The sequence below is a fragment of the Diabrotica virgifera genome, chromosome 6 (genome assembly GCF_917563875.1).
Source record: "Diabrotica virgifera virgifera chromosome 6, PGI_DIABVI_V3a".
In the NCBI taxonomy this organism is placed as follows: domain Eukaryota; kingdom Metazoa; phylum Arthropoda; class Insecta; order Coleoptera; family Chrysomelidae; genus Diabrotica; species Diabrotica virgifera.
The window spans coordinates 63084204-63093847 of record NC_065448.1 but is presented as its reverse complement, the minus strand read 5'-3'; positions in this window follow the sequence as shown (position 1 = coordinate 63093847).

The following is a 9644-nucleotide window of genomic DNA, read 5'->3' as shown; positions in this document are numbered from 1 at the left end:
TAAACTGATCAAATTGATTAAAAAGGAAGTATGAGCTGCTATTAATAATGATAAACAAAAAGATAAAACCAATAACGGTGAGAGAGGAGAAATAATAAATTTTAAATTGGAATGCTATTATACAAAGGAATTGCCATGTTCGCAAAATTATTTATATGTATATTGTATTGGTGGTTGTATATGTAAAAGGGAAATTATTTATATTTAAATGTAAATGAAAATTGTTAAAATAATGGATTGGGGTTAGGATACAGTCACATTAATATTATGAAATATGTAAATTAAAGGATTGTAATTATTATGAGATATTTTTATTAATAAAATACAAAGTCCTTAATCGCTTCGTACATTAACATTACAATCTTCGTCGTCTGAGATGTCTTCTGTCACTTTGCGGTTGTCATTTCTTTTTTTTGTCTGTCATCTAACACTTGTTAGTCGTTTATGTTAATAGCGTTGAATGATAAGTTTTATATTTATCAATCAACGGTTACTAAAACAACAATCCCAACGAAGCTTTTAACGGTAGGACGTCAGCAAATGCAAATAGTTAAGAAGTATCCAGGCCCGTCCTGAAGGATTTTGTCTCCCTGGGAAATATCGGTGCCCGTGCCTTCCCTTCCCTCACTTGGTAGAAAGAATTGGCTGTCATCTAAATTTTGACGCACATAAAAACTTGTCGCCTAGGGCAACCGCCTGGTTCGTTCACTAAAATCTTATATATCCTATAACTAGGTATCCTTCGGCTTGAAAAACAATATGATCAGATTTTAATCATTATTTATATAATTAGTTTGTACAATACAACTAATAAAACCCTAATTACTGTAATTAATGGTATTTTAGAGTGACATAGTGCAGTTTACCTCTGAATGTTGTAAAAATCTTATATATCCCATAATTAGGTATCTTTCGGTCTAAAAGACGATGTGATCATATTTTAATCATAACATAATATAATTAGTTTGTACAATCCAAATAATAAAACGTGAAAATTTGCCCTAATTACTGTAATTAATGGTAATTTATGGTGACATAGTGCATTTACCTCTGATAGGTTTGATCTATACTTATAAAATATTTAATGAATTTGAAGGTATTTAAGCCCAAAAAAATTAGCTGGGTATTTCACAAGAAACTATTTTTTTTATTTTATTTAAATGTTATTACATTAAAACCTGTGTTAACATCCACCTATCAAAATCGGCAACCTGTACTAACTGCTATTTATGTAATACGGACGCGACCAAATAATCTTATTATTTTTAAAACCCATTTCATAGAAATTTACCAGTTAATATGGGCCAAAATATTTTCGTATAGGTACTTGTTGTTAATACCTAATATTGGGAAATACCCAATACTATTTTATTACTTATCGTATTTATCTAAAATGAGATTAAAAATAACCTGCATAATAATTATTAGGGCCGGTGTCGGCGAACACAAAGTTCTTAAATCTCTATAATATTATGTCGTAAAATAGGAAACCTTTGTCGATAACAAACAAAATAAAAATATAATAGCTGAGAAAGTGATAAATAAGTGTTGTATTCACAAAAGTTGGCCGAAAAATATAGTCTTGTAAAATTAGCGAGCTGTATTATAAAAATAATAAAAGTGAGTTAAAGAATTCTTTACAACGCTTAACTTCAGTAGTTTAACATCTGATAAAAATCTGATCAGATTCTATTTTTTCTCTCTGGCCAAATTTTTAGCCGCACTACAAAAATATATTTAAAAAAATGGTTATTAGAAGGTAATACCATTGTAATACTAAATAGATTTTTTGAATGTACCAGACACAAGGTACAAGTATGCTGAACTGTATTTATTGACTCTTGAAAGAAAACATAAATAACGACAATTAAATGTTGTCAATATGTTGTTGTCATATTGTGACTCAACAAAATAATAACATTTAATAATACTTGTTAATTCTGTTGCTTTTATAATTTTTATTTTTATTACATTTAAATTAAGCAGTGTTGACTGCTGTGTTAACTTTCAACTTTTAATAATTTTAAGTGATAAATAACTTTAAAACTATCTGTGTTATATCACTCGAAATAGAAACACCAATAAAAATTTTAAGAGAAGGTACACAATATTTATTGATTGTTTATTACAATGTTTTAATAACCACCATTTTTTAAAAACAAAAACAATGTAATTATAAAATAGAATAGATAAAACCAAACAGATTTATTTCTGTTAACAAGAACAGTTATCTACGATTCGTTTGACGCTAGGTGCTCAGTGCACTAAGTCAACATAGTGTTGTTTGCCATCATCACGCAGTCAGTAACTGTGAGGTAAAAACACCCAAGTTTACAGGGCGCTTTTTACCTCTTAAATTATTTGAACATAGTGTTCTATTTTTTTGTTAATTTGTTTTTCGTGGTCATTAGTACCATAAGTGTATTCGTGGTTCATAAGTGTAGTATACCTCTAGAAAGCTCTTGGAGAGCTGAGTAAGTTAAAAGGCTGAGTAAAGGAAAAAAACCAAACAACACCATGTCGACATAGTGTAGTTTACCTCCGAGGTCCAGAAATCTGCTTTCTCAGAACTGACATGGCACTTAGCTAGAACACAAGATGGACGATGGACACGACAAATCATGGAAAGGAGGCCCAAAAATTATTAAAGAAGCCGAGGATGACCACCAACTAGATGGGCCAACGACATAAAAAGGAAGCTAGGACAAAATAATCCCCGGACAAAAAATCACCGCCAAGAAATCCCCACAAATTATCCCTGGATAAAAAATCCCCGGACAAATAATCCCCGGATCAAATATCCCCACAAAAAATCCCGGACAAATAATCCCCACAAATTTTTTTGGGCCAAATATCCCCACAAAATATCCCAGACAAAAAATCCCCAAGAAACATTTGCTGTCGAATAATCCTCTAAAGTTTTCCTGAAATTTTAACTTTCGAATTCCAATTCCATGCTGAAAACTTTAAATTATACATGACAAAAAAGTTTGAGTTTTTCAAAAATCGTGGAAAATATGGAGAATGATCTAAGGCCCCGTTTTCATGACAGACTCTTAACGCGCGATTACAACTACATACATTTTACGGGAGACCGTTCACATGCCAACGCGCGTCTTAATGACCTAAAACGCGCGTTAGCGTTTGAACGGTCTTCAGTAAAATGTATGTAGTCGTAATCGCGCGTTAAGCGCCTGTCACGAAAACGGGGTCTTAGCTCATTCCCCACATTTTCCACGATTTTTGAAAAAACTCACACTCTTGTCATGTAAAATTTGAAGTTTTCAGCATGGAATTGGAATTCGAAATTTGTTAAAATTTCGGGAAAACTTTTAGAGAACTATTCGGCAGCAAATATTTCTTGGGGATTTTTTGTCCGGGAATTTTCGTGGGGATATTTTGTCCAAAAAATTTGTGGGGATTATTTTTCCGGGATTTTTTGAGGGGATTTTTTGTCCGGGGATTATTTGTTCGGGGATTTTTTGTCCGGGGATATTTTGTCCAGATGTAATTTGTGGGGATTTTTTGTCGGGGATTATTTGTCCGGGGATTTTGTGTCCGGGGATATGTTGTCCAGTAATAATTTGTGGGGATTTTTGTCCGGGATTATTTGTCTGGGGATTATTTGTCCGGACCCCTATAAAAAGAGTAGCGGGAAACTGGCTACAAGCGGCCCACTATAGAGGACACTGGAAACAACTGAAGGAGGCATATGTCCAGCAGTGGACGTAATTGGCTGATTGATGAATAAAGTGGTCTCCACTCGAACGTCTACTTGTGAAAAGAAGCAACGATATTTCAGATAACGAAAATTCGGATTATTATATTTATTATATTTAATATACATAAGTTTTCCAAAACTGATTCCTAAAAAGGCTAAAAGCTTTTATATTAAATTTTCTGGATTGTCCTGTGAAATCGTAAAAGAAAATTACTGCCATTATTACTGTGGCTAATTCTGCTCTTAGCAACTGGTAATAAAAAATGTAATTTGTTTCAAGCGAGAATTTAAATTTTGTGACATCCAATATTATTCTGCATGACTCTTTAACATAGCATGTATTTATTTTGTAGTTTTATAAATACTAAAAAATGTTTTAACCTAGCTCTCTTTTATTAAAACTTTTGTTATATTTCTGGATATATAGTAACTTCAGTTTCTCGTCTACTATTAAAACATTAAAATAAAGCATGTTTGTTATATAGAGTTCATTCCAAATTACAAATAAATTACGTGTTTGGCTGTGTGTGTACGAAACAGTGTATATTACAGTTATTTTTATTTATGTATATTACGATTGTTTTAAAATTTAATGGAAAAACTAAAGTTTAGAATTCATGATTTTAAATAATTAAAGCAAATAACTTCCGTTTGTTTATATTTTATTTATAAAGCTCGGATTATAGGCAAAATGCATTTTTTTGCCTATTTTGCCTATTATAATTGTTTTTTGCACTTTTTGCCTTTTTTCATAAATTCCGCCTATTTGTGCCTTTTTTAAAATTTCATGGTACTACCCATGATATTATTCTATTACTAAACCATTCTATAATAAAATTTTGGGTCAATAATAAAATATCAATGGTTTGTTTATATAACAGATTTCTAGGAAAATGTACCTGATCGAGACTTGAGGGTTAACTATTTGGAAATCCCTAAGCTTTATTAGTTTATTATCAGTTGTACAGTCGGTTACTGTATCAGAGTTAAGTCACAAATTGCTATATCCTAGTTTAGTTTTGTTGCGTATACCGAAAAGCAAAGAACACGTTTTAAAACGTTTTAGACATTTGTGTGAAAAGATGACATCTAAATTAAGGCTATGGATCGCACCTTATTCGGAACTTTCTCTAGAAGGAGACGGAGCATTTTGTAAACCATGCGGCAAATCGGTAAGTTTTATTTTTTCTCTTTTTTTTCTCGTCCCACAACATAACTAAATTCTAAAGAGGTTTTAGAATTCTAATTTTTTTTTTAATTCTCAGGTTTCAAGTAGAAAAAAGTACTTTATTGACCAGCATTGTGGAACCCCACTTCATAAACGTAATTTGGAAAAATTAAATTCCTCTAAGTTAGCCCAAATATCTCTGCGGGATAGTTTAAGCAGTTCAAAAAAAAAGGGGAAGACGCATTTAAATTTGATTTATGCCAGATGATGATTGCATCCAACATTCCTCTATATAAAGTTAATAACCCTAGTTTTAAATGCTTTCTCGAAAAATATCTTAATAAATCCTTACCGGACGAGAGTACATTGAGAAAACATACTGTGGAAAAAGTTTATGAGGAATGTATTTCAAAAATTAAGCGGGAGTTAGAGGGCAATTTTTTGTATATTATCGTGGATGAAACGACAGATGTATGCGGCAAGTATATAGCTAATTTAATGATTGGAATTTTGAACGAAAACTTTGCGAGAAAACCTTATTTAGTTGCCGTTAAAGAATTGGAAAAAACAAACAATTTAAGAATAAGTCGATTTATACAAGATAGTTTAACAAACCTCTTTTTACCCAACCCTATACCAGTGAATAAAATAGTTTTAAGGCTTTCAGATGCTGCGGCATATATGTTAAAAACTGCTGTTAACTTAAAGATTTTTTATCCTAATTTAATTCATTGCACTTGTGTAGCCCACGGGGTAAATAGAATTGCTGAAGAAATAAGAAATCTGTTTCCGTTTGTAAATAATTTTATAAAATTTATAAAAAAAGTTTTTGTAAAGGCTCCGTTGAGGGTGCAAATATATAAAGACTTCCCGGTGTCCCTTTGCCACCTAAACCAGTAATTACAAGGTGGGGAACCTGGCTCGAAGCAGTTTTTTTTACTTTGAACACTGCAATGAAATAGAATTAGTTATGTCAGAATTTGATGATGATATTTCCGAAGCCATTCGAGAAGCAAAAAAATATTAAAAAATCCCAAATTGAAACAGGAACTCGCTTATATCAATGACAATTATAAATTAATAGATACCACAATTACCTTATTAGAAAAACAAGAGATAAATTTATGTGAGTCAGTAAAATTAATAGATAATTTAGAGACGAAAATTAAATCGGCACCTGGAAGTAACGGTCAATTAATTAAAAAAAAAATGAAATATATTTTCGAAAAGAATGAAGGTTTTTCGTTTTTATCTATTGTTGCTAAAGTTTTGAGTGGGACATTTTCCTAAGAATTACAAATTATGTCAGATTTATTATCCGCTCTGAAATATGCTCCAATCACATCTGTCGATGTCGAACGTTCGTTTTCAATGTACAAATTAATTTTAAGTGATCGAAGACATAGTTTTAAGACCGAAAATATTGAAAAACATTTAGTTGTTTCTATTAATGATAAAATTTTAAGTGGTTACAATGTTTAATTATTAATTAACAGTTATTTAGTTGCTAGTTCATTTATACTAATGTTATGATTATGATGTGTAAATATACCTGCCTTAAGTTAATATTACGTTAATTCACTTTGTACAATAAATAATAAGTTATATTCCTTTATTGCCTATATTTCGCCTAAATGTTAATATCCCTGCCTTTTTTAATAAAAATCTTTGCCTATATAGGCGCCTTTTTCTTCAATTTTTGTTGCCTATAAATCCGAGCTTTACTTATTTAACACGGCGACAACCAACTACGAGATAACTCGTAGATTTTGTTCTTTTCTAGGACGTCAACTATGAGTTATCTCGTCCTGTGTTTACTTGCCAATTAACGAGACGACGAATTCTTCTCTGAAATTTATCATTTTTTTTTTTTTTCTAGAAAACCTTACTTCTTGAACATTTTTTGAGCGTTCCCTATACAGGGTGTTTCATTAAGAATTGTCCATATACTCACTGGAGAAACCTTATCACAAAATATGAAGATTTAACCTAAAACACTTAAATAAAATATTCCTCCTTACCGACATACATATACTTCGTCTAATTTACTAACCGTTGCGCGTCATCCGCGTCATAGCCGGTGACGTCAGACGGTACCAACACGAAATATTTAGGCGGTGGATGTGTTTTTTTTTTAGAATCATTTTACCTAGTACAATGGAATTATAGCCATGAGAAATATTTAATTTTATACGCGTAGAAATAATATTTGACGATTTCTATTAATGTTAACCTAAAGAAATACACAATAATATGTTTCATTTAATTTGTATAAATGGATTATGAAGCGTTTTTATGAAGCAGATTTGTTCGGAACACACTGTAACTGTAATCGAACGAAGGTGACATTTTAGAATAAATTGGTAATATTTATTTGACAGTTGCGGTGATGACACTTCATATTTGTTTATATTCTTTACTATAAGTAGGTATCTGTTTTATTATATTTACTGTTGTTATTATTTACTTTACTATAAAAAGATCTTCTACTATAAAAATATAAATTTCACCTAATTTTATCACGACTTGGAATAATCGAGGTATCTGACAACTTTTTTAGTTGTTATTGTAGACATAATATACAAAGAAACCTACCGGCTTCATGCCAAGAGTTCGGAGCCGTTTTTTAATTATTAACAATGCAGTGCAAAAACGCTTGCACTGCAAATCTTAAAAGATTGTAACTTAATTCTTGTTCTCTATTTCTTAAGTTTTAACTTATTTACATTGAATATTCATTTGTTTCGTTGTATAATCCCCGTTTACAATAATTATGTGATATATTTGATTTAAAATGGATTCAGGATTTTTTATACTTTGGCAACTATGTCAACTTAGATCTCTGGCGTAGATAATGACGTGCAACGATAAGTAAATTAGATGGACTGTAGTGCTTTACTACAAATATCCTAAAATAATTTTAGCCCATTGTTTTAACACCTTCCAATATTTTGTGTTCAAACTCGACCAAGAGTTTAGACACATTAGGATACTTTAACTGGTCTTAAAATATATTTTTCCGCTGTTACCAGAGGCGTGCTGTAGGGATATATACTTCATTTTTCCCCCTTTTCCCTCTCACAATCTACGCCACTGTCGTAATAATCATTTTAGCATGTTTTTGATTATTCGTTACTTTATACGTAAATACCACCTTTAGTATCAATGCCATAGAGTGAGTAGTTTTCAAGTTATTTGCATTTAAAGGTAATTGATTCAATAAGATTATGTACTTTAAACATTAATATGTAATGAGATGATTTAAAATACGCATAATCTTATTGAACTCTTTACCTTTAAACGCAAATAACTTGAAAATTACTCACTCTATCGCATTAAGACAAAATGATGATACTTACGTAAAAAGTAACGAAGAATCAAAAAACATGCTGAAACGATTACTACGACAGTGGCGTAGGTTGTAAAAGGTAGAAAGGGGGGAAATGATGTATATATCCCTACAGCAGGCATCTGGTAACAGCGGTTAACTATCTTTTAAAACTAGTTAAAATAACTTAATATGTATAAACTCCTTGTCAAGTTTGAACACAAAATATTGGAAGGTGTTAAAACAATGGGCTAAACTCATTTTATGGTATTTGTAATAAAACACTCTGTATCTCGGTAAGGAGGAATATTTTATTTAAGTGTTTTAGGTTAAATTTAAATAAAACACATTTTGTGCTAAGGTTTCTCCAGTTACTACATGGACAATTCTTAATGAAACACCCTGTATAATATCTCTATATGTACTGAAACCTTCTTGAGCCACCAAAGACTATTACCCTTCCTAAGAGATGCACTTTAACAGCATGCATCTCGTTTGTCTTTTCATTTGAATACAGTCCAGGAACATTTTGCTGCTAGCTACACTGCCCTTTTTCAGTTTACGATTTATCTCATCTCTAGAATTCAGTTCTCTGTTATCTGGTAGGTTTGCACATACTGGATTTTAATAAAAAAAGTTTAAGGAATTTTAATTAAACTTTTGTGCTTGGTGGTATACAGTATACAGCCAGCTAAAAGAGAAACAAATTATTTCTTTTCCTTGTGAATTAAAACAAAGTAATTGACTTTTTTGAATGCAGTTTTTTTTTGTTTTGCATGCAAACATACATGTAACAATGAACACAGGATACAGTGGAAAGATGCATTAATAGTCATAGAAGAAACATACATAAAAGAGAGAAAAATCAAAGAAGCACCCCTCATTATATGTAAAGAAAAATGTGTAATAAACTCATCAGCAGAATAGAATGTAGTAGGCTTTGGTGGTCAATACTCAAAAAAGAATTCGACAACAATAATATACCAAAAATAACGAACTAAGGAATTCTGAGACAAATTGTTCTCAATCATACATAATATACAGTACACACACAATACACTAATAATCGCCCATGCACGAAGGTTTTAAGCAAATATAACTAATTCAGAAACACACAATAATCAGAAATTTACATTGAATAACACAAACAATCCACCCTCATATTTTTACTTCAGACGTTCGGATAGAATGAGTGTCTATTTTTGTAAAGACAATGACGTAGACTTTACTAAAAAACAAGACATTTACTCAACACACCAACTACACTTTTATTTAGACTATAATCTAATTGAGAATTCCACATTACCATGCCATCGGCTTTAAGCTAAAAAAGTTGTCGAGGCATTTAAGCTAAAAAAATATTGCCAAATAAAATAAATTCTGATAGTACATATGTATCTAGATTTAAATAGTATATTTAACCCTCC